Here is a 26,817-nt window from a genome sequence, read left to right as displayed (position 1 = left end):
CCACGGACTATACAGTCCATGGGATTCTCCAGGCCAGAATACTGGAGTGGGTAGCCTTTCCCTTCTCCAGGGGATCTTCCCAACCCAGGGATCGAACCCAGGTCTCCCACATTGCCGACAGATTCTTTACCAGCTGAGCCACAAGGGAAGCCCCTTTTAATTCATTTAATATTAATTATTCAGTTAAATAGTCACTTAAAGTCCCAACCACACAGTATCACTAGACAGTCCCCCCAAACCAGGGTTTCCTGATGGATGACAATACAATCGTAGGTTACACTTGCTCATTCTGGGTTTTAACTCAATTCTATTAATATTATTCTTCTACTTTGGAAGACCATGATGAGAAGCTATACCTCTCTCTAATGGCATGTGCCTGCTTCCTGTCAAATCACCAAAACTGCAGCTTCCTGCTCCAGTTCTAGCTTCTCCCTGCCATATAGACTGGGGAGTGCTTTACAGAGAAGAGCCACATCAACGTGAGTCTCACTTAGTGGGGGCAGGTGCCTTTTTTCAAGGGTTAAATCTCTTCCAGATACCACCTACTTTTTATTTCTCTCCAAAAATCTCAATTAGATTCTTTCAAATACTCTATCCAGAATTTATAATTATCATCTGTGACAGGGTTAGTCCAACACAAGCTACTGAGAAATTATTGGATTTGAACATCTTCCATCTTTCAAATACCGGATAGAAAAGTTTACAAACAGAGATGAAGGGACCTTAGAGATTATTTAACAACCTCTTCTTTAGGACCTCTGGTCAACCTTACACTGGCGGGAATTTACCACCTTCAGAAGCCTTATGTTTTTTGACCAACTCCAATGTTCATCAAAGACTTCTGAAATTTCTTCCACTGCAGGCCCTGGGGGAGCTTATAGTCTGGTAAAGGGAGGCACATAATGGACAAAAACTCATGGACTGGGGCAATACAGAGAGTGCTGTTATAGAGATTAACAGAGAAGGCCTCTCTGAGAGGTGACCTTTAAGCTGAGACGTAAGGATGAGGGGAAAAGGAAGTACATGTGCAAAGGCCCTGAGGTAGGAAAGAGCTAGGCACATCTGATGAACAGAAGGAAGCCCAGCTCAATCAGGAAATAAGGAGAAGATTTTTGTAAGAAAACGTTTAGAGAAGCAGAAAGGAGCCTGATCATGAAGGGCCATCTTGAAAATAATTCTGATTTTATTCCAAAGGTGAAAAGTAAATCACTGGATGATTATTAAGCAAGAGACAGACATAATCTAGTCTGCTTGGCCACTGGGTGGAAAATAGACTGCAGAGCACGTATATGGATGCAGCCAGCCAAGTTAGGAGGCTGTTAAAATCACTTAGGTCCTTAGGTGTAAAAGAAGGGAATTGGATTATGTGATTTGCAAGTTGTCTTCCTGTTTTGTGAGTCACTGATTTCCTGTGCCACTAGGCACTGGATATCTCTTCAGTGACAAACTTAATTTGACGGTGGAACCCGGTGGGAGTGAGGGAGATTCTGGAAGGAAAGAAATTGGAACAGAAGGTCAGAAGACCCTGGGATAAAATCTTTCTGGGGTAGAATTCAGGAGAGGCCAAATGAGGGCTCAGCCCCACGCTATGCCACCACTGGCCACTAGAGGGCAAGAGTGACCACATGTGCTTAGTTGTTCAGCCCTGACTCTGTGACCCCAAGGACTGTAGCCTGCCAGGCTTCTGTCCATGGGGATTCTCCAGGCAAGAATACTAGAGTGGGTTGCCATGCCCTCCACCAGGGGATCTTCCCAACCCAGGGATCGAACCCAGGTCTCCCACACTGCAGGCGGATTCTGTACTATCTGAACCACGAGGGAAGCACACCAGACAGAAAAATAAAACATGTCACAAAGCAACATATTCAAAACTGGGAAAGGAGTACATCAAGGCTTTATACTGTCACCCTGCTTATTTAACTTATCTGCAGAGTACATCATATGAAAACGCTGGGCTGGATGAAACTCAAGCTGGAATCAAGACTGACAGGAGAAATATCAATGACCTCAGATATGCAGATGACACCACCTTATGGAAGAAAGTGAAGATGAACTAAAAAGCCTCTTGATGAAGGTGAAAGAGGAGAGTGAAAAATCTGGCTTAAAACTCAACATTCAAAAAATGAAGATCATGGCATCTGGTCCCATCACTTCTTGGCAAATAGGTGGGGGTGAAAATGGAAACAGTGACAGACTTTATTTTCTTGAGCTCCAAAATCACTGTGGACAGTGACTGCAGCCATTAAATTAAAAGTGGCTTGCTCCCTGGAAGAAAAGCTATGATCAACCTAGACGGCATATTAAAAAGCAGAGACATCACTTTGCTGACAAAGCTCTGTAGAATCAAAGCTATGGCTTTTCCAGTAGTCATGTATGGATGTGAGAGTCAGATGATAAAGAAGACTGAGTGCCAAAGAAATGATGCTTTCAAACTGTGGTGCTGGAAAAGACTCTTCAGAGTCCCTTGGATTGCAAGGAGATCAAACCAATCAATCCTAAAGGAATCAACCCTGAATATTCACTGGAAGGACTGATGCTGAAGCTGAAACTCCAATACTGTGGCATCTGATGAGAAGAGCTGACTCATTAGAAAAGATCCTGATGCTGGGAAAGATTGAAGGTGGGAGGAGAAGGGGAGGACAGAGGACAAGATGGTTGGATGGCATCACCGATGCAACGGACATGAGTTTGAACAAGCTTCGGGAATTGGTGATGGACAGGGAAGCCTGGCGTGCTGTGGCTTACAGAGTCATGAAGAGTCAGACACGACTGAGTGAGTGAACAACAATATAAAGCAACTTTGCAGGCTTACTTCTTGGAGACTGTAGCAGGTGGGAAGACTTTTCTGTGCAGGTTTTAAAAGGTTGGAGACTTCTCACTTGTTAATGGAGCCACACGACAGAAGTAAGGTATAAATCATACAGATGCAGGTTTTGCATCAAAGCATAAACAACTCCATAGAGTGAGAACTGCCCATAGCAGCACCAGCTACTGATCATAAAGATAAGCAACTGATCATGAACTGGGCAGGAGAGTGGACATCTCTGCACAGGTGTCTCATTGACACAGACACCCAGACTCATTTCTGTGCTCATCCTCAGATGATCTTTTTGTACCTGGCCTCCTCTTCCTCCCAGAAGTACCACTATCCAGCCACTCACTCTGGCCAGAAACTTGAATCTCACCTTTTACTCCTCCTTACGCCTCAGCAGTTTCAGCCACTCAGTCACCGGGTCCTGTCAATTCCGTCCCCCAAAACATCTTTAATATCGTCTCCTCCCGTCCATCATTCCTATCACTGTCTTGTTTCAGACTACTAAGGCAAAAAATGGACCAATGACCTTAACATAGAGCTCACCAAAGATACACAGATGGCAAATCAGCTCACAAAAGGATGCCCCAAATCAACTGTCGGCAGGGGAATGCAAATTAAAATAACAATGAGATACCACTACACAGCTATGAGAATAGCCAAAATCTGGAACACCGGCAACACCTGAGGCTGATGAGGATGTGGAGCATCAAGAACCCTCACCTGTGGCCAGTGAGAAGGCGTGGCAACACTGACTTTGGAAGCAAGTCTGGTAATTTCTTACACAATTTAACAAACTCCTACCACACTATCCAGCAATCATGCTCCTTGGTATTTAGCCAAAGGAGCTAAAAAATGTATGTCCACACACAAAAAATAACCTGCACAAGGATGTTCACAGCAGGATGCTTATTCATAATTGCAAAAACTTCAGAAGAAATCAAGATGTTCTTCAGAAGTGATAAATAGCCTGTGGTACATCCAGGCAAGTGAATATTACTTAGTACTAAGAAGAAACTCACCGGCAAAGTCTATTAACAATTTCTGAGAAATCAAAACAGAATCTGCCTAATAAAGGAAAGTCTAACCTTTTTTTCTCCTTTGTGTTTAGTCCAGTTCCACTTGCTCACAGGAAACTGCCTGCAGAAGCCCGCTAACTGGCGCTTCAGACCAGGGTTCCCAGGGCAAAGTGGCTGCACCCTACACGTCAGAGCTTGGCAGGCTGTGTGCAGAGATAATGCACACGGCACCCACTTCAGGACGGCGGCAGAGGGCCGTGTGCAGAGCTAATGCACACGGCACCCACTTCAGGACGGCGGCAGAGGGCCGTGTGCAGAGCTAATGCACACGGCACCCACTTCAGGACGGCGGCAGAGGGCCGTGTGCAGAGCTAATGCACACGGCACCTCACTTCAGGACGGCGGCAGAGGGCCGTGTGCAGAGATAATGCACACGGCACCCACTTCAGGATGGCGGCAGAGGGCTGTGTGCAGAAGCACTGAGCCCCACATTTTGACCTGAATCGTGGGGAGTAGCACAGCGGCACCTGCTGGGCAAGAACTCCGCCTCCCTCCATGTGGACAAAAACCCTACAAAGCTGCCCTGCCCGTGGCGTGTTTGAGAGGCGTGTATTCTAATGGACAAGCTTGCACCTCTCCACCCTTTGATTTAAGGATTAACCTTTCCTTTGCCTCTAAACCAAACTCAGTCTCATTCTGGCTGCTCGAACAATACTGAGCAGAAGGACCCTTGTTGAGGACCAGCTCCATAAAGTCAGAACAAAATGAGCCATAAAAGCCATGAAAAGACATGGAGGAACCTTAAATGCATGTGACTAAGCAAAAGAAGGGGCTTCCCAGGTGGCGCAGTGCTAAAGAATCCACCTGCTGATGCTGGAGACACAAGAGACGCAGGTTGGATCCCTGGGTCGGGAAGATCCCCTGCCGCAGGAAATGGCAACCCACTCCAGTATTCTTGTCTGGAAAATTCCATGGACAGAGGAGCCTGGCGGGCTACAGTCCATGAGGTTGCAAAAATTCAGACACCACTGAGCACCATGCAGTAAGCAAAAGCAGTCAGTCTGCAAAGGCTATGTACTGTGTGTGATTCCAACTATATGACATTCTAGAAAAGACAAAACTATGGAGTCAGCAAAATGGTCAGTGGCTGCAGGGATTATGGCAGGGGGTGGGGAGGTGGGGGGATGAGGTCTGACACTGTTGGGAGGATGAAGAGACAGAGCACAGATGTGTGAAAATACTCACAGTATAATACTCACGGCAGTGAAAATACTCTCTATGATGCCATATGATGGATACATGTCCTTACACATTCGTCCAAGCCCACAGAATGCCCAAGACTGAACTCTAAACTATGGACCTTGGGTGATTAAGGTGTGCCAATTTTGACTCATCAATTGTAACAGATGTACCACTCTGGTGGGCATGTTGCTAATGGGGGAGGCTGTACATGTGATGGGGAAGGGAGTATAAGGAAATCTTTCTACCTTGCTGGCAAGTTGTTGTGAACCTTACACTTAAAAAAACAATGCCTTATTGAAAACAAACCAACAAAAAAAAAGGATTCTTCAAGTGTAAGACCCCCGCCAAACCCAAGATAGGGATGACCCTAGCCTTAGCACTCTGGTGCTGGACACAGCCGGACAGAGACAAGGAGCCTTAAGCTTAAACTCGTGGACTCTGGAACGCCATTGCCTGTCTAATCCCAGCTCTGCTACCTAATACCTACACAGCTTCACTGTACCTCAGTTTCCTCATCTCTAAAATGGAGATAGTACGTATCTCAAAAGGATCTTGTGAAAATCAAGTGGCTTAATATATGAAGAGAATCTAGAACAGTCCTGGCACAGGATGAGCAGCTGCATTAACTGCTGTTACCACACTGACTGCTTTTTGGGCTGTGTTTGATAGCTCAGCTGGTAAAGAATCCGCCTGCAATGCAGGAGACCCCAGTTTGATTCCTGGGTTGGGAAGATCCCCTGGAGAAGGGCTAGGCTACCCACTCCAGTATTCTTGGGCTTCCCTTGTGGCTCAGCTGGTAAAGAATCCGCCTGCAATGTGGGAGACCTGGGTTCTAAGCCCTGGGTTGGGAAGATCCCCTGGAGAAGGGAAAGGCTACCCAGTTCAGTATTCTGGCCTGGAGAATTCCATGGACTGTACAGTCCATGGGGTCACAAAGAGTCGGACACGACTCAGTGACTTTCACTTTCGCTTTTCCCATTACCAGGAGGTCTGGCAGTGTGGTCCACTTTTGTTTGGGAGGCAGTGTGGCAGGGTCTGCAGTATCCAACGAGAACAGGCTCTGGATGGACCGGATTCTGAGCCCTGGTCTGCCTCTTGAGCTCAGCCGCTTCAACTGTGTCTGACTCCTTGCGACCCTATGGATTATAGCCCGCCAGGCTCCTCTGTCCATGGGATTCTCCAGGCAAGAGTACTGGAATGGGCTGCCACGCCCTCCTCCAAGGGATCTTCCTGACCCAGGGATCGAACTTGCATCTCCAGCACCTCGTGCATTGCAGGAGGATTTTTTATCCATTCAGCCCCCCTGGGAAGCCCAGTCTGTCTCTGGCAGCTTAGTAATATTTTGGCCACAGGTTCTTGGTCTGCAAAATGGAGGTTCTTGTCTCTGCCCTCCCTACTCCACATGTCTTTTAAGCAGACGGAAATAAAATGCACTAAACTGGTTTTCAACATGTTCATGTTTTTAAGTTAATGTTGGGTAAAACTGACTTTGGGAGAGTACAGTTCTATGAATTTTAACACATTCATGAAGCCACCACCACAACCAGGGTAGAGAACAGTTCCATCAATCCACAGGAAATCGCTTTTTAACCTTTACAGTGTTCTGCAAATGTTGTCGGCATGATGTTTCATGGGCTAATACCTGGCTCTCCGACAATGGGGCATCAGATAAGGAATATTCAAGGCCTGGTACACTTCTTAGAACGTTAGGGGAAAAGGACAAATTCTAGTAATTGAACCTCCTGGTCATCAGTTGCCTTTGCACTGGCTGTCCCTTCACCGGCAGCACCCTTTCTACAGACACCTGCATGGCTCCTCCCTCATCTCCTTCAGATCTTCGGTCAAATGTCACCTTCTCAGTGAGGCCTCCCCCGACCACCTGAGGTTAAACCATCTGTTTCTTTGGATCTCTCTTACTCTACTCCACTCGTTCCCTTCTCCCAAGCATGCATCACCTTCTATAAACTACATACTCTACTCATTTGCTTTTTTATTGTTGGTTCTCTGCCCCCTGATAGAATGTAAGCCCCCAAAGAACAGAGACTCTTTTCTGATTTGTTCACTGATGTATCTCCAGCAATTAGAAAAGTGCCTAGCACATAATAGGGGCTTGATACATATTTGTTGAGTAAACCTGCTTAAAATAACAGGAACAAAATTAAACCCTCCTTATCTTCTGTGAAGAAAGCTGAGCACTGAAAAATTGATGCTTTTGAACTGTGGTGTTGGAGAAGACTCTTGAGAGTCTCTTGGACTGCAAGGAGATCCAACCAGTCCATCCTAAAGGAGATCAGTACTGGGTGTTCATTGGAAGGACTGATACTGAAGCCAAAACTCCAGTACTTTGGCCACCTCATGCGAAGAGTTGACTCATTGGAAAAGACCCTGATGCTGGGAGGGGTTGGGGGCAGGAGGAGAAGGGGACGACAGAGGATGAGATGGCTGGATGGCATCACTGACTCGATGGCCATGAATCTAAGTAAACTCCGGGAGTTGGTGATGGACAGGGAGGCCTGGCGTGCTGCGATTCATGGGGTCGCAAAGAGTCGGACACAACTGAGCAACTGAACTGAACTGAACTATCTTTTATTTGCGAAGACTAAATGTGTAATTGTGTGAGAGGAAGCATCCACCCCAGTGGACACATATAAGCCTAAGTTGGACCACAGCTGGAATAATGGGAGGGCATAATCAATTTCATTTTTTTTAGTTAACTCCTTCTCTATGAAGAAATACCAAGACTCATAAATTCTCTCTCACCATCTTTGGCTCAATGAGTGCTGAATAATTTTTCTTTTTCCTCCCCCAGCATTTGGGTAATTAACAACTGTTTAAAACTCCTTCTGCCTGAGCAGAAAGTTTAAAAATTCATGGAGACAACATGGGCTGAGCTTCATCCATATATTGATGAGCACAGGCAGTGTGGGTGAGCCTTCGAACTCAAAGAGTGTGCCACTCAAGTTGCAGAGCTAAGAGATGCTTAACTTCCTGAAAAAAAGGTCAAACACGCATCTGCCGAGGGAACAGCTCCATTTCCACATAACAGATGCACCGGGCCTTTCATCCTCCGAGCTCTGTTCCAGCCATAGCCACAGGAAAGTGTGCGCTGTCTTTGATGAGTTCACATCCACTCACACGGGCCCAGATCTCCTGTGAGTGGCAACACTCTGCTTCCCACAGGTGTGACACCGTGGGTCCCCAGCCAAGAACTGGGGCTTTGGACAGGATTTATAGGTTATTAGAAACCACCTGGGGGCTTCCCCCTGGGGCTCAGAGATAAAGAATCCGCCTGCAATGTGGGTTTGATCCCTGGGTCAGGAAGATCCCCTGGAGGAGGTCATGGCAACCCACTGCACTGTTCCTGCCTGGAGAATCCCATGGACAGAGGAGCCTGGCGGGCTATAGTCCGTAAGGTCGCAAAGAGTCAGACGCTGTGCTTCAGTCAGACACATGACCCAAGTGGCTGAGGACTGCAGTGACTGGGCAGAAATGGTCAGGGAATGGGAGGAATTGGGAGACCGCCGTTGACACATAAACACTTTTGATACTATGTATAAAACACATGACTATTGGGAACATAATGTACAGCACAGAGAACTCTACCTAACTCTACTTGCAGCACTGCTTTGACCTGAAGGAGAAGGAGCTAAAAGCAGGAGGGGATGTATGTATATGTACAGCTGATTCATTCTGCTGTATAGGAAAAACTAACACAACACTGTAAAGCAACTATACTCCAATAAAAATCAATTAATAAAAAAAAAGAAATCACCCTCCCCACCTTGACATGTATCCAAATAGAGAAATGCCAAAGGAGAGTCCCCCAAAATGTTCATGTACGTGAATATTGACATTTAGCAAACGAGACTGGGACACAGGCTTGGTGTCATCTGACAGTCACACGGGCTTGCCTCTGATTTATCAAGACCTTCCTCTGAAGGTCATTGTCAAAAATACAAACAAGCTGAAATCTGGAGCTAAGTGGTCATCTTTGCCCCCTCTCATTGCTGCCCATGGTGTGCCCTTCAAAGTACATTAAGGAAATTTCCAGTGATGTTAACTTTTATCGTAAAATAAAGTAAAAACTACAAATGGTTTGGAAGACACATTGCACAATGTCATTTCTAGGCTTTTTCATTCTAAACTTGGTCCAGTTTTAAATACCCGGTGCTGCCTTCCTGAGATGAAGACTAGATAACAGACAGACAGGGGCACACAGGGAACCCAACCGTGACACCCAGGAACCGGCCCTGTCCTCTCCTGTCTCAGCTCCAAGTGGATAGAGAAAACGGGGAGCGGAATGGTGCCGGGATCTCCTTGTGCTGATCATAGCTGCATCCCCGTCAGCGTCGGGCCCAGAGTCAGCTGTGTGACGCTAATTCGCACCAGCTTCAGGGAGGACCCTGCGTCGGCCTCTCGCATCACTTGGGGGAAAGCTGACAACACAGCTGCCAGCCAGCCAGAAGAGCATCTGAATCGCTGCTGCCCAGCAAAAGGCAGGCAGCCTGCCAGGACTGCTGTGGCCCTGATAGACGGCACTTCATTTCCCGTCTCCAGGCCGGGTGATCCGTGATGTCTGCAGGGCAGAGCGAGGGAGTAAGTGAGCCAGAACTCTGGGCCAAACCAGCCGACATGGAAGTATGAAGGTAAAGTCAAGTCAATCAGTCGTGTCCGACTCTTTGCGACCCCATGGACTGAAGCCTACCAGGCTCCTCTGTCCATGGGATTTTCCAGGCAAGAGTACTGGAGGGGGGTGCCATTTCCTTCTCCAGAGGATCTTTCCAACCCAGGGATCGAACCCGGGTCTCCAGCATTGCAGACAGATGCGTTACGTCTGAGCCACCAGGGAAGCGTAACGACCGCGATAATGGTAGTGCTGGTGGCTACCACTCACTGAGTCCCTGTGGTAAGCCAGGGACGGATGGCCTGCAGAGGGTGCTTAAGCCTCACAAGCTCCCTGCCCAGGAAGTACAATCATCCCCATCTCACAGAGGAAGAAACTGAGGTCCAGTGACGACAAGAAATGCATTCAGTTTATAAATGATCACTACAGACGGCCAGGTGCTGCTCCAAGCACCTGTCTCTGTGAACGTGCGCCATCCTGCCTCCAGCCTTATGAGGTAGGGGTGCTGTTCCCACCTGTCCTGTACAGATGTGGACTCTGAAGCTCAGAGTCACACCCCGACAAGGGGAAGGGCTGGGATTCAAACCCAGGCGATGCAGCTCCGGTGGGCGCCACGGTAACCCCTAGGCAGCACCGCCCCTTCACGGTATCACGATCCAAACCCAGGTCTGTCTGGGATCTACTGATTTTTCATCACATCATGGTCACTTGGGGCTCTGTGAGCCTGGAAGCTGTCTTCCTGGGCACCTTCAACTTAGCTCAGTTACACGGATGCACTTGGAGCTCCCCTCCTCTCTGCCCTGCCTCCCACACGGTGGTGTCACACCCCTGCTTCCTCTGCCTGGCACGACCTTCCCTTTGCTTTCCTATATCCTGCAGCTGGTTACTTCTGACTCAGCTTATCCCCTTCTCCTCTGGGGAGGCTTTCCTGACTGTTCTCACCAACTGATGAGGAATAAGGCTCTGTGACCCTGCAGAGGCCGGCACACGCCCGTCACTGTGGGTGAGGGGCAGGGACCAAGTCTGGTGTTAGGGATGGTGGCAGGCAGAGCCGGGTACCCAGAGGCAAGGAGAGATGCCATCATGGCCAAGGTCTGGGAACCAGCTGCTGCATTCCAGTCCACTGGGTCAGAAAACACATGGAGCTAAATAAGTAACCTTCCTAGAAACAAAGGAGACCTTTGGGAGCCTGCTCAGGTCTGCCACATGCCTGAGGATACAGAAGAAGGACTGACACGAAGGGAAACACCAGTCACTTGGAGCACGTGGATGAAGGTATTCACAGGTGAGGAGGGAGACAGAAACTCAGAGACAGAAAGACAGAGATATATGTATACCTGCAGCTGATTCACACTGTTATATAGCAGAAACCAGCACAACATTGCAAAGCAATTATCCTCCAATAACAGATTTTAAACACGGAGACAAACACACACACAGAAATAGAGAGACAAAGAGATACCGGGAGATAGAGACAGAGAGACAGGGAAAGACAGAGACAGAGATTAAGACAGAAAGAGTCAGGGAGACGCAGCGAGGGGCACAGACGGCAGCCACTGTAGCACTCATCACCTTCATTCAGTTCCTACAGCCTCTGCCCGAGCTTCCTCAGGGCAGATGGCCAGCCTGGCGGTGCTTCTGGTGGCCAGGTGCTGCTCTAATGAGGAATTTAGCAAGTTCACTCTGCACAGCAGAGGCGTGCTATGGGGCACCTTCAATTTATGAGGTCCAAACCCAAACTCCTGAGTTCCCATCTCCCCCACCCAGTAAGAACCTTCCTGCAATGCAGGTAGACACGGGTTCAATACCTGGGAAGATCCCCCAAAGAAGAAAATGGCAACGCACTCCAGTATTTTTGCCTGGAGAATCCCAGAGACAGAGGAGCCCAGCAGGCTACAGTCTATGGGATCACAAAGTCATTCATGACTGAGCGACTAACACTTTCACTTTTCACCCCCACCCAAACTGTCCCTTTTCCATCTTCCTCATCTCAGCAGATACCCCATCCAGTGGTTTAAGCTAGAAATGTGGCGAGATACTAGGATTCCTCCCTGCGGAGCCTCCCACACCCAGGCCACTACCACCTCTTATCCCCAAGGAAGCTTCTGAATCCATCTGCTTCTTTCAACTCTACCATCACCATCACCACCAGAGTGTGAGCTGCCCTCCTCCTCACCTGCACCAAACTGCCTTCCCGCACCAAATCAGAAGCTCTCCTCTGGCCTCCCTGTCTCCCCACCTGCCCCCCAGCTCTGACTCCCGCCCTCCTTGTGGATGGCATTCAAGCTTCTTTCAAAGCCTGCAGGCCAACATCGTCTGGGACCTTCCCTCGCTCAGTCTCTGCACCAAACCACCCACCTTCCTGTCTCCCAAACAAGCCAACCTCCTTCCCCAGCACCACGCCCCACCCTCAGGCCTTTGCACATGCTGTTCTCTTTGTCCGTTCCCTCTGCCCAGAATGTTCTTCCTGGCTCAGCCTTGTCATCCAGGTCTCAAGTCCAATGCCACTGTCCCAGAGCTCTTCTCTGATCATTTCATGTTCCCCCTGGACCCCCAATCTCCTTCCATCCTCCTGCGGCATCTTCTTTATCTTGGGAATGGTTTTACTTCCTGCCAGACCTGACTCTCTCAGCCCTCTCCTGGCACCTCACATAGGACCCAGATGCAAGACTAGCACCCTGAGGACTCGGTAATCCTCTGCTGAAGGACTCCAGGATCCCAGAACCCCAGGGAGGGTGTTGGCGATATCTTGGCAGCAACAAGTACCTGGAGGGGCTGGACCTGGGAAGGTGGGGAACGCCCGTGAAATCGCACAGAACCGAGCACCACGGTGCCCTTGCTCTCAGGACTCTGTTGCCTGATGTGGAAAGCAGGTACGGACAAGGAAGTGTTCATCATTACCTGTGTTCATTTAGCAAGGCAGCGGCCAGGCAAGTCCAGGTCACCAAGTCTTCAGCTGGTGGTGTTTTTTTTTTTTCCTTATTCCACCAATATCACCATTAAAATACAAGATTCTCAGGCTTTCAGTGCCTACCTGCCAACCACTCATTTCACCCTCTCCAGGCAGTACTTTGCTCCTAAATTAAAAATACTAATAACGACTACGTGGCTGACTGCTTACTCAAGCATTGAGCTAATTTAATTACAAGCATTACTTCATTAATCCTCACATCACCCTGTGAAGCAAATACAACTCCCAGCCCCATTTTACAGATGAGGAAACTGAGGCTCAGGGATTCCAGGACTTGGCAGGACATCATGTACTAGATCAGTCTAGTCTAACTCCAGATGCAGCCCTTCAACCACGTGACACCCTGGTTTGCTGGCCCCCCTCCTCCCAATAATCCTGACATCAGTATCAATGGAGTGCTCCTTGAGAGCCTGGCACCTAGCAGGCCGCACTCGGGCAGCCTCTGCAGTGTCCTTCACCTTGGGGAGCCTGAGTCCTGGCGCTGGCTCAGAAAGTTCCAGGAACAGCGGGCTCAGCTGCAATTATGGTGACACCGTCCCCACTCTTGCAGGCTAGAGAACCTGGCAGCCTCATGCTCGCATAAAGGAGCAGGTGAGGGCAATGCTAGCACACAGATTTTCACTAAAAGAGGTGGGCGCTACCGCCACGGACTCCCCCTGTGACTCGAACAATAATAATGACGATGATGGTGATGGTAATAATAACAAGAATAATAGCAATTCATAGCAATAACATTAACAGTAATCACAGTAACAGTAAAATATAACGGCAACAATATTATAAGTATATAGTATTTATACAATGCTTTCTGTGTGTCGGGTACTGTTTTAAGCCCTATTCATATATTAAACCAATTAGTCCTAACATGAATCTCTTGTTATTATCCATTTTTCACACAGAGGAAACTCAGGGCCAGAAGGGCACAAGGAATTGCCCAGTTGCCAGCGGGATTCAGTGTGGGGTCAGGATGCGGCCCCACACGTCATTCCACCCTGGAGTTTCTCTCATTTCTAAGAGGAGGGGCTCAGATCTGAAGAACTCAGATGCACGTTTTCTGATTCTCACTTTCACAAGAAAGAGCCAGACACAGGAAAGTGGTTTCTTTCTCTGCCTTCCCTTATCCCGATTTCTAACAATGCTTGTCAGCCTCCACTGATATTAGTAATATGGGCAGGATTCTTGCTACACGTCAGACACTCAGCTAAGCATTTGCCTGCACCTTCACTGTGTCCCATACTCCTAGTGATCCTACAAGGAAGCCTCTAGTAGCCTTATTTTAGAGCTGAAGCACCCAAGGCTCAGAAAGGTTCAGTCACTTGCCCGAGGTCACACAGCAGAGAAGCTGCAGAAGCCTAACAAGGCTGGTCTGACCCCAGAGTCCAGGCCTCTAACCATGAGTTGGGTCTGTTTGTCTCTCCTCCCAACTCCTCCCTCTTCAGGAGCAACTGAGCTGGGGAAGCGGCTGGCCTTATCCAAGCAGCAGTAATGCCCCCGCAGGCCAGGCGCTATGATACCCCACGACTGATGACATGTGACAGGCAGGGGGAAGCGCCCACGGAAGCACAGCCTTCCTAGCCCTAGCCCGGCATCAGATTTCCACCGAGACATCCCCGGGCAGCCACCGTGACGCCTTCCAGAGCTCAGCCCTCTGGTTCTCTCCTGCTGTCAGGCCAAGGGAGGTTTCTGCACAGTATGGATGGAGATGTTCACGGTGGCGGCCTCCAGCCCCCACAAAGAACAGTCATTTCCGCTGCACTCGCTGGTCCAACTGCTGATGGAAAGCCGGACTCACCTTCACGCCCACCAGTGCTCTCTTTCCCCTCTACTTACTTTTTTTTAAAAAAAAAAAATCACAGAAAGGTTTTCTCAAACCCTTTCCTGTTTGAAACTGTCTGGAGACAGAGTCCTTCTCCGGAAAGGAGACCTTCACGGGCCTCAGAACGTGGCACAACAGTAGCCCCCACGGCTCCCCTGCCCCCCAGTGCTTCAGCGTCTTCTTCCTTGCAGAAGGGGGTTAGGGGTGGAGGAAGGAATCCAGTGATCCCACAGCCCCCCAGGCCCTGCCCCAGGCAGGAGACATCCCATTTTACAGAAGAGTCAAGTGAGGAATCTTGGCAAGGAGTCTGGCTAGAACTCAGCCTTTCTCCCCTCTCTGGATCCTACCTCAAGTAGCTGAGATGGAGAAGGATCCCTGAGCTGCTGGAGGCCAAGGCAGGAGACCGTGAGGGAGGGAAGCAGATGGGAGTTAATGGAAATACTATGGAAGGGCACCACGGTGGCAGAGGAAGCCGGGGCTGCAGCCTCCTGGGCGTGAAGGGTCTCAGAACCGCATGGAAGAGCTTGGACAAACAGCAAGGAGCAGCTGCTGTGTTTAAGCAGGGCAGTGACGTGGTCACATTTGTGTTTAAATAAAAAACAAACTCTAACACTATATACTATGGAAATGGATTTGGAGAAAACCTAACTGGACACAAGGAGACCAGGAAGGAGGGTTTCGCAGTGGCCTATGACGGAGACCGTGCGTGTCTGTCTACAAGGAGACAGATGAAGAGGGTAGCAAGGCATCCCTTTCATTCACTCCCACACCCAGAACAAACCCCTTTGCTGTTATGGGATTGTGTGGAGGTGAATCTGATACAATCCCTGTCTTCAAACAGATTATAACATTAGGGACATGGAAGAAACAATACAGGATGGATTCACTCAGTTTCTTTGACTCAGAAATATCTTTTGAACGCCTACCATGGGCCAACCCTTTCCAGTTGGTGCTGGAGATGTAACAGTGGAAAAAACCCCAAATCTCTGACCTCATGGGGGCCACATTCAAGTGGGGGGGGTGATCAGTCAGATTCTATTGATTCTTCCTTAGGGAACAATGCATGTATATTGTCAGTGTCATTTGCCTTCCCTGATTTCAGTCAAAAACACACAGTAAACCAGAATTTTGCAGGAGGGAAATACAGCAGCTACTAGAAGCAGGAAAAGTTGACCAGAAAGACAGGTTTAGAAGTCTAAAAACATAATAATCGAGGATCATCTAGGATAAGGGTGAACATTCCCACACAAAAAAACTTTTAGGGGTAACATGTATTATGATGTTTCATGTGGTGCTCTTTCCAACCTCAAAAAACATATACCATACTGTTTCTTATTAACTAGACTAGAAAGAATAAAAATAGTTTTAATCCAAAGCCTAAAATCAGAAAAGAAAAGCCTTCATAACATGAAGCTTTATCACTGAAATAGTCCCTGCGTGGAATAACCCTAAGACGACACCATTAACACACCCATGACACAGTAGCTATTCTACTGATATGCACGGTATTTCTGCTACTATTGCTTCTCCTCGTACTCTGCAGATGCCCTGGAGGGTTTATGCAGCATAATAGTTAAAAGCATGGGTTCTGGAGTCAAAACCACCTGGGTTAATACCCCAGCCAGCTCTTCCATCTCCCAGCACTGTGACCTTGGGCCTGTCATTCATTTTTCTGTGTCTCACTCTGCTCGTCCAAAAACAGAGATAATAATTCTATCTCATCTAGAGGTCTGCTGTGAGAATGAAATGGGTTAATTTACGTAAAGTGCTTCGAATGCAGCTTGGCACACAGCGAATGTGCAATAAATTGGTAGTCAGGCTGCAGGAAGACGTGGCTCTGGCGTCCTTGGAAAGCAGGCAGGGTGATGTGCGGGAAGGAGATGCAGAGTCTGTGAGCTTTGAGGAAGGCCCATGGCAGGACTGGGTACCGGGCACCCTGTGGCAAACCTCTGCATGGTCCACCAGCTGGAGCCATGTGCGTGCATGCTAAGTCGCTTCGATCGTGTCCGACTCCTTGTGACCCTATGGACTGTAGCCCACCAGGTTCCTCCATCTATAGAATTCTCCAGGCAAGAATGCTGGAGTGAGTTGCCATTTCCTCCTCCAGAGGATCTTCCTGACCCAGGGACTGAACCCTCATCTCTTATGTCTCCTGCACTGGCAGGCGGGTTCTTTACCACTAGCACCACCTGGGAAGCCCCAGTGGAGCCATCGTTTTCCCCAAAGGCTGCGTCGCCGGAGCCTTGGAAAGCACAGCTGCCCCTCTGCGCACCTAAGTCTTGGACTGCTGAGTACCTCTCACCGTGGCAGGCCCCAAGTTAGTCAACGGGGAGCTGATGAGTTGCTGCATCCCCTCCGATGCACTGCGCTCAGGAGTCACGTGACTCCCACCCACCACCACACAGACGCGTACTCCTGGTCAACCAGCAGCATCACCACCCAATCTACGCTTCCTCTCGGCTCCAGTGAATCTCTACCACCTCCAAGCTTCTGCTTTTCCTTCTGCCTGTCTGCCCCTTCTCCCCCGTTTGGCAAGTGAGAATTCCTACTCAACACGGGCACTCCACCTCAAACACACTCATTTCTGTGAAGTCACCCCAGTGAGCTCCCCCAAGGGTTTCCCACAGTGTAGTTGGCCAATCACCAACACAGAACGATAGCTGGTGCGTGCTGATGACAGGCCTCCTACTTTGCGGGGTGGGAGTCCAGCCAGCTGCATCATTACCAACCTCCCCAGCTGACTCCCAGCACACACTAAGGATTACAGCCCAGAGAGCTGGCCTTGCACGACTGTTTCTTAGCAACTTCCCTGTCATCTGGGCTCCCCCAGTCCTTTTCATGTGACTCTGAGAGTGTACCTGGTCATATCCCAGTCGAACTGCTTACAGTTCATCTCCCGTCACCAGACTGTGAGCTTCTTGAGGGCAGGGAACATGCCTGAATTATATTTAAACTCTCAGTGCCTCCAACAATCTTACCATGCTGGACTCCTCTTTTTCCTCACATTCCATGCATCACTGGGTTCAGATAGTTCTACTTCAAAAAAAAAAATTTTTTTTTTTGCCACTTTTTACCTCTTCTACTCCAATAACCCTAGTCCAAACCACCATCATCTCTGCCCATGGACCACTGCAACAGTTCACTCTCTGATCCTTCCATTTTGACCCCTGTCCCCTACAACTTCCTTTCCACACAGCATTCAGAATAATTCCTTAAAAACTAATCAAGCATTTACAAGGCACATATTCAAGAAAGCACTGACGGACTTCCCTGGTGGTCCAGGGGTTAACAATCCACCTTGCAATGCAAGGGACATGGGTTCCACACACTGCAACTACTGAAACCCATCCACCACAACTAGAGAGTCTGTGCATCACAAGGAAAGATCCCACACGACATAACAAAGATCCCACTAAGACCTGATGCAGCCAAATAAAGCAAGCACTGACATCGAGAAGATATAAAGAATACTCAAAACTTTTGAGTAAAAAACACAAAAGCAACTTAAAAATGGGTAAGAGACTTGAATAGATACTTGACTGAAAAGGACATAAGGAGGGAAAAAACATACATGAAAAGGTATTTAACATCATTTGCCATTAGGGAAAGGCATATTAAAACCATGGTGATAAACAAATGGGACCTAATTAAACTTAAAAGCTTTCGCACAACAAAGGAAACTATAAGCAAGGTGAAAAGACAGCCCTCAGAATGGGAGAAAATAATAGCAAATGAAGCAACAGACAAAGGATTAATCTCAAAAATATACAAGCAACTCCTGCAGCTCAATTCCAGAAAAATAAATGACCCAATCAAAAAATGGGCCAAAGAACTAAACAGACATTTCTCCAAAGAAGACATACAGATGGCTAACAAACACATGAAAAGATGCTCTACATCACTCATTATCAGAGACATGCAAATCAAAACCACAATGAGGTACCATTACACGTCAGTCAGGATGGCTGCTATCCAAAAGTCTACAAGCAATAAATGCTGGAGAGGGTGTGGAGAAAAGGCAACCCTCTTACACTGTTGGTGGGAATGCAAACTAGTACAGCCACTATGGAGAACAGTGTGGAGATTCCTTAAAAAACTGGAAACAGAACTGCCATATGACCCAGCAATCCCACTTCTGGGCATACACACCGAGGAAACCAGATCTGGAAGAGACACGTGCACCCCAATGTTCATCGCAGCACTGTTTATAATAGCCAGGACATGGAAGCAACCTAGATGCCCATCAGCAGAAGAATGGATAAGGGAGCTGTGGTACATATACACCATGGAATATTACTCAGCCGTTAAAAAGAATTCACTTTAATCAGTCCTAATGAGATGGATGGAACTGGAGCCCATTATACAGAGTGAAGTAAGCCAGAAAGATAAAGACCAATACAGTATACTAATGCATATATATGGAATTTAGAAACATGGTAATGATAACCCTATATGCAAAACAGAAAAAGAGACACAGATGTACAGAACAGAATTTTGGACTCTGTGGGAGAAGGCGAGGGTGGGATGTTTTGAGAGAACAGCATTGAAACATGTATATTATCAAGGGTGAAACAGATCACCAGCCCAGGTTGGATGCATGAGACAAGTGCTCGGGACTGGTGCACTGGGAAGACCCAGAGGGATGGGGTGGGGAGGGAGGCAGGAGGGAGGATCGGGATGAGGAATACATGTAAATAAAAATAAAATAAAATAAAACCATGGTGAGATACCACTAAATGATCAGAATGGCTAAAATAAATATTGAAAATGCCAAATGCGGACAAGAAAACAGAGCAACTGGAACTTTTATATACTCCTTAAGGAAATGCCAAAATGCTACAACCATGCTGGAAAATAGTTTAGCAGTTCCTTATAAAACTGAATATAAATTTACCATCTGCCCCAGAAATCCAATTCCCAGGTATTTATTTATCCTAGAGAAGCAAAAATGTATGTTCACACAAAAACCTGAATACAAATGTTTATAGCCGCTCTATTCCTAATTGCCAAAAGTTGGAAAGGAAACAAGTGTCCTTCAAGGGGTGAATGGATGGACAAACTGTGTTATGTCTATTCAATGGAACACTAGGCAGCAGTGAGAATGAACAAGCTCTGGATACACCCAACAATATGAATGAATCATGAAGACCTGATGCTGAGGGAAAGGAGCCAGCCTCAGAAGGTTACATACTATATGACTCTACTTATCTGACATTCTCAAAAGGACAAAGTGGTAGTGATGGAAAGTACAGCTGTAGTTGCCAAATGTCAGAAGTAGGGTATTCATGGTTATAAAAGGAGAACAGGAAGAATGTTTTTTCATAAAGAAACAGTTCTGTATCTTCACTGAGGCGCTGGTAGTTCCATGATCTATACCTCTGTTAAAAGTCATAGAACTGCACACCAACACGAAGTCTACTTTACCATATGGCAATTAGAAAAAGTTGAGGCGATTGAAAGAAGTCAAATCATGTAACCTCCTGGTTCAAAACCTCCAACTCAGGGACTTCCCTGGTGATCCAGTGGTTAAGAATCTGCCTGCCAATGCAGGGGACACAAGTTCACTCCCTGCTTCAGAAAGATCCCACATGCTGTGGAGCAACCAAGCCCGTGAGCCAGAACTACTGAGCCTGTGCTCTAGAACCCACGCTCCACAACAAGAGAAGTCACAGCAATAAGAAGTCTGTGAACCGCACGCTAGAGAGTAACCCCTGCTTGCCACAACTAGAGAAAGCCCACATGTAGCAACAAAGACCCAGCACAGCTGAAAATATAAATAAATCATAAAAATTAAAAGAAAAAACCCTCCAACTTAGAACAGAACCCAAACTTCTCTCCACAGTCCGTGAGTTCCACCAGTGCTGGTTTCAGATACCTCTCAGGCCACACCTTCTCAGATTCTTCCTCTCTGTGTCTCTCTGTCCACCCTGAGGCTCCCCTGCTGTTCCCTCTGCCTGAAATTCTTTCCCACAAATATTTCCAAAACCCACTTCCAAACTTCCTCCATGCCTCTGCTCAGACTGTCAACTTCTCAGAGAGACCTTCTTAAACTGAATTTGCTATAATGGCATTTTCCCCTGCCCTTACACTGTTTTCATTTTAATTCATAGCATGAATCACTAACTCACATCTGTATACACTTTACATTTCCCATCAGAATATAAGATCCACGAGGCTAGGGATCTTGTCTGTACCATTCATCAATACAGCCTCAGCAGCTAAGGCCTTGCCTACCACAAGATGAGAGCGCCACAAATAATTGTTAAATGATCAGTGATTAAACCCAAGAGATGAACATTTAGTGATAAGATTCCTAATGCATTGAACTTGGACGCATACTTTGACTTCTTTGCAGTACCCTTCAAATCACCTGTCCACTTGGCCCCTAAGCAGCCTCAGTCCAGACTATTCAGTTAAGCTATCAGTGTTTTAAAAATGAATTAACTCAACAACTCCCTACTAAGTGCAGCCTTTCAGTACTTGGTTAGGTAACTGGCTTGAGATGAGCTAGGATGGGGCAAGGCTGCAAGCACCCTCATTGTTAGAGTAATGCCACATGGGGTTTCCTCAGGGCTTGTAAAAAGCTATCTAGAAGCGCTACTAATACGTGCAAAGAAGTTGGAGGTGAGATTGAAGAAAGAAAAAATATACCACCTCTCCAAAACACCATTCCAAGGAGAAGGAATAAATTAGCACTTAAAGGACGCCTACTCTATATGTCCCAGGCACTCTCTAAAGGTTCTATTTAATCCTCCATCCACCCTTCAAGGTGGACTCTATGGACCCCATTTTCATACGTGAAAAGAGCCAGGCACAGACAGGTTAAGTAACATGCCCAGAGTCACACATCTATAGGTAATGACTGGTGCTCTGAACTCAGGCCTGTGGAACATCCAACCTGGTTCTTTTCCCACTTTGAATTTTAGAAGCAATATTCAGAGTCATGAGGGTGGGCACTGTCCAGAGGAACCAAGCAGACATGCCAACCTCAAATAGGAAATGCCAGCCTGAACACAGATGACCAGGTTCTTCACTAAAGCTTCTCAAAGATCGGTATCAGCAAGTCTGCTAAAGCAAGATGCTGAGCACCTTCCAGTAAAAGTGTACTGAGCATCTGCTCTGTCACTGGTCTCACATTTAATATCTCACTTAATTTTCACCATCATTTAAAATGGGTTACATGTAAGAAGTATTAAGGGCCGTTTATCCAAAAACGATGGTACCAACCCCACAAGCAAACAAAACACCTGAGAATTCTCTACCCTCCACTTCATGCCAGTTAGAAATGTTGAACTTACCTTCAAAACAGAGCAGTATGAAATGCAAACAACTGCATATAAATTTTTTTATATGCTAGTTCTTTTAGTCTTGGTCAGGGTTTTATACACTAGTTAGCACAGGAATTATTGTTCTGGGTTGCATACACAGAAACCAGGCAAAATGCAATTTGGGGGGCAATGAAAATATCTTCAAGGGTATTTTGGCTATGAATGATTTCTACCCCCATACTATGGCTCTGGAATCTAAGTATCAGTAAGACGAAACTCTGCTCTACCTCCCAGCCTCCTCTCATTTACTCCTGCTTGGTAAATAATCAAGAAATCTTAGATCGAGAAGGGAAGTGAGAGACTACGAAGGGCTACTCTTTGCCGGGGCAGCAATGCCTGGTGGTTACCAGCCATTTCTGACACTGGCAAGGAGAGGAGTCTCCTACCACTGGACCACTGCCATCCTCAGCCCACTCTTCCTGCATTTACCTGCTACCCACTCCCTTCCACATCCACCCCTGGCTGCGAGCTTTGCTTTCTAGCCCTGCAGAATATTTATAACCCCTCTTTCCTATGATAATCATCAGCGTATTCGAAGCCTGGTATTAGGATGATTCTTTCTTAACATTATAGTGATCGAGAAAAGAGCCACGTATCTGCATTGCGCTTTTAAATAACTAAGTGATGGTTTTTACTTCTGGGTGTTCATCTCTGCACATCCAAGATACTGACACCCACCTCCCCACGAGGCGGCTCCACTGATCAGGTTCTACATTTCAGGAGCTGTGCCCTGGAAACATACAGCTTAGTTGGGAAGACAAAGAACAGAGATCACGTGTCATGTGGCCAGTGTTCTTACAGTGTATAAATTAGGTGCCGGCCACATGCAGAGAGGAAGGGTCAGGGTTGCACCAGGCTGCCTCCCCACCACGAAAGCTTGCTGATCTATGAACTAGACTCTCCCGAAACCCAGCTTGCATCCTGAGCCTCTGGGGAAACTGACCAGGTCTCAGGCTTTGTTTACTTACTACCCCATCCATGTCTCAGACACCTGCCTCAATGTCAAGCCCAGAGTAGGTGCTCATTGAGCCTTACTCCACTCTCTGGCACTTCAAAGGGGCCTGGAGGGAAGGATAATTCAATTGAAATGATCCCAAAGTTCTCAATGAAGGCTTAAAAAAACTCTTTAATAATAATATCACTTCGCACACCTAAGGTAAGGAGTCTTGGTCTCCATCTCTACCATCTATCAACTCACTGAGTGATATAAAACAGGTAACCTAACTTCTCTGGACCTTCATTTTCCCAGATATAAACTGAGGGGCCTGATCCAATGGACTGTAGAGTCCTTTCCAGATCCAGGGACCATCTGCTGTCCCAGACAGTAAAGTGGACAATCCACAATAATCTGACTGAACTAGTCGATCTGAAAATCACTGTGTAACTTCCAGGAGAATGGAGAGCATGCAAAGAGCCAAAGGCAGACAAGGATTCCAGCTCTAGTCCTTACGTTACTCTACCATGAACCACCACCCCAGTATAGGTTCAAATACCAGTGTCAACATTTACTGAGTGATGATCTTGGGTAAGTCACTGAACTCCTTCAGCCTTGATTTTCACATCTTTAGATTGCTTATTCTACCTCCTCCCAGGCCTGCTGGGAGGGTGATGTGTTAAAATGTGTGCAAAGCCCCCTGCACCCAGAGGACACATGCTACGTTCCCCTTTGTGCAAACATCCTTCACCCCCACCAGTCATCCACTTAATCAACAGACCCAGATCCTGAGGCTTTTCATGATCCAGAGCACAGACAGCCAGCGAGGAAGGGCTCTAAAAGTCAGTTAGTTCAACTCCCTCCCACCTCTGTGACTGACACATGATGAAACTGAGACTCAGAGAGGTGGAAGGACTTGCCCAGGAGCCTACATGTTCTTCAGCAGTAGAGCCTGGCCCAGAACACGGGGTGGCAGACGCCAAGGGTCACACAAGACACAGGCAGGAACCTCTGCAGGCTCTGCTCTCCTTAAAGAAAATGGGGGCACTCCACATGAAACCAAATTCTGAAGAATAAAAGCAACGGTATTTTTTATTTACAAATTTTGGCGAGGGCTGCAGGAGAGATGTAGAGTCACAGTTTGTCTATGAAATGCCAAGTTTCCCTGAATTCCTTGTGAGATGAAGGGCAGAGTTTCTTGCTAGCAGCCCTTCCCAGTTACTCCGGTCTCCTTTCCCCTCCCCGATCTGACTTTTTTCAGTTCGTACACCTTGAGGCAGACATGCTGCATTAGGCTCCCCTCTGAGCAAGGTGAGAAGTCTCAAGTCCAGGCAATAACGCACGCCCTCTGAAACACAAACAGCATAATCCCCCGACTGTGCTGTCATAATACAAAGAGAATCCCCCTACCCTCCAGAGAGCTCCAGCATGGGACATTAGGAACATGCCCCAATCCACAAAGGCACACCTGTAACTCAAGGGCCAGCGATCCAAAGGTTCCCCTGAAAGCCATGACCAAAACTCCCTGAGACCATTTAGGGACTCCTGGAAACCTCAGCCCAGAGTCCACCAAGAGCATGCAGCTGAGCACTGAAGGGGGACCCCCACAGGACAAGGAGGGGTGTGGGTGACAGCGGGCGCTGGGGAGACACCGCTAACCTGACGCGCCCCCCTCCTGCCTCGGATTAACAGAGAGAAGCATTTCTCTCCCAGAAGCACTGGGCAGAAAGCTACACCAAGAGCGGGCTTGTGAACACTGCCTTGTCAGCACACTCCCCACCAAGCGGCCCCCTGATCCAAGCCTCACATGGTGTTCTTGAGCAAATGGACATAGAGAGGGAGACCGTCCTGGCCCAGCTCACACTGCATGTGCGGGCAGCTCTGCATGGAGCCTGTGCTGACCTGCCCCCTAGAGCTGTTCCCTCCCGCGGCCCCCAAGGCTCTTCTCCTCCAGGCCCATTCTTCCTTCCAAAACCGGGGGCTCACCTCCTAGTTCTGAGGATCCTGCCAGGTTGAACAATGCTCAGAAGCAGGTGACCACTTAGCAGTTCATCCGGTGGGACCTCTGCAGCCCAGAGCAGCTGGCGCTGTGCCCGTCCCCAGTGGCAGTAACTTTGAAAGGGCTCTCGCTTCCCTAAACACTTCTGATCACCCTCCTCCCCCTCCGTAGTACTATGGAGACATGTGCTCTGCTTGGGAGGAGGTAGGCAGGAAGGTGCAGCTATTTACTGGAAGAAGGGCGACAGCCAGCTGAGCCATGCTCCACACTCACAACCAGCAGAAGCGGACTGGGAGGAAAATAGCTCTGTGTGCTGCCACAGAATTATTAACCCTTGGGCTCCGGCTTTGCTCCTCACAGCTGAAGCAGGAGAAACAATACACTTAACCAATGGAGTGCCAGCCAAAGACATTACATCACCGGTCAGCACCGCCATTGGCTAATAATTCCTAGAAGGCATTATCTGCTTCTAGGTGCTTAACCCTTTCGTGAACATCACAGCAAAGACTCAAGCATTTGGTCTAAGCCTATGGTCCTGGACCATGCTTTTACCAGGATCATCTGCAGTGCTTTCTAAACATACAGATTGCTATGTTCCATCCCAAACCATCCAAACCAGATTCTTGAGAGGAAGTATACGATGGTTTAGTCGCTAAGTCGGGTCTGACTCTTGAGACCTCATGGACTGAAGCCCGACCTTCTCCTCTATCTAGAGGGTTATAGTCCATGGGATTTCTCAGGCAAGAATACTGGAGTGGGTTGCCATTTCCTTCTCCAGGGGATCTTCCTGACCCAGGGACCAAACCCTGGTCTCCTGCATTGCAGACAGATTCTTTACCATCTGAGCTACCAGGGAAGCCTGCATGGATTTCTGTATTTTAAACAGTGTTCAGAGTGTGGAAACCACTGGCCTATTCAGAAAGGCTTCCTCTCTAAGAGATAAACGAAATGAGATTTTTCTGATCATTTATTATGTGCCCAATGCATTATTACATCATCTCACTTATTTCCTGCAGTGAGCAGTGATGTGACTGACTCCATTTCATAGGTACAAAAAGAGAGACTAAATCATTTGCTCAGAGACAGAGCCCAGCTTTGAAAGTCAGACTGTTTGTACCCTGCCTTGCTCCTCTTTTGAAGCTTCCACTTGAAATCAAATCAAGCTATTTGCCTACTTATTGCCTCCAGGGTTATAGAAACAATAGCCCTCCTGGATGAGCTGAAAAATGCCAGTAACACAGGAAGAACTAGGGAATGAAGAGAAAGGGAATTCCCACAGCAGGTGTTCAGGGATCCTGAACCTTCCAGAGAACGCTTCTTTTTCTTAGGCTCAGTTCTTCCGCTTCTGCTACACATCTCTGCTAGCTCACTTTCTCCGGGAAGCCTCCTCCTACCCCCAAACTTGGGAGAGATGCCCCTGGTCCAGACTCCTATGTCCTCTGTATCAGTGGCCTCATTGCTTGCTTACCAGGTAAATTCCACAAGATTAATTACAGCCATTTGCACCTTCACCAACAGAGGCCCAGCACAGTACCTGCCACATGTGAGTACTCAATCTTGACTGTGGAAAGAGGGGAGGGAGGGAGGGGTGGAGAGAGGGAGGAAGGGAGGGAGGGGCGGAGAGAAGGAAAGAGAGAGGGAGGAAGGGAGGGAGGGAAGGTCTTTACTCAAATTCTAAACAGCATCACCCTGACTCGGGAAAGGCAAAGGACTGGAAGCCAGGGGAACCACATGTACAAAACTGTCTGACCTTGGGGAAGCCCATTCTCAGGGGGCCTTGGTTTCTTCATCTGAAAATAAGAACAGAAGCACCTTCCTTGTAGGTAGTTATGAGGATCAAATTAAAGAATGATGCAAGCTTGGATGTGCTCCTCTGCACTTTCTCCCTAGATCTCATCCATATTACTGGCTGGCATCAAAGTGCTGACACCTCTCTGATTAGCCGGAGGTCCCCCCAGTCTCTGTGTGGGTGTCTTGGACATCTCCAAGAGAGCATTTACATTTTCTCCCCCTGTTCTTCACCATCGCTCTTTGACTGGTGCTCCTACCTATTGATCTTTTATTTTTTTGGT

The 26,817-nt window shown here is 47.7% G+C and overlaps 1 protein-coding gene across 1 annotated transcript in view; it reads right to left on the bottom strand.

The window, feature by feature from the left end:
- SYN3 (synapsin III) overlaps positions 1-24,995 on the bottom strand; it is a 459,000-nt gene extending 434,005 nt beyond the window's left edge. The window contains exon 1 of the mRNA XM_043882279.1: positions 24,733-24,995. The gene's annotated coding sequence lies outside the window, so the exon portion shown is untranslated. The remainder of the gene's footprint in view (positions 1-24,732) is intronic.
- Positions 24,996-26,817: the final 1,822 nt, after the last annotated feature.

This window comes from Cervus elaphus, chromosome 22 (assembly GCF_910594005.1).
Source record: "Cervus elaphus chromosome 22, mCerEla1.1, whole genome shotgun sequence".
Lineage (NCBI taxonomy): Eukaryota > Metazoa > Chordata > Mammalia > Artiodactyla > Cervidae > Cervus > Cervus elaphus.
Note: the sequence above shows the minus strand (reverse complement) of the source record. Positions and strands in the feature narration are given on the sequence as shown.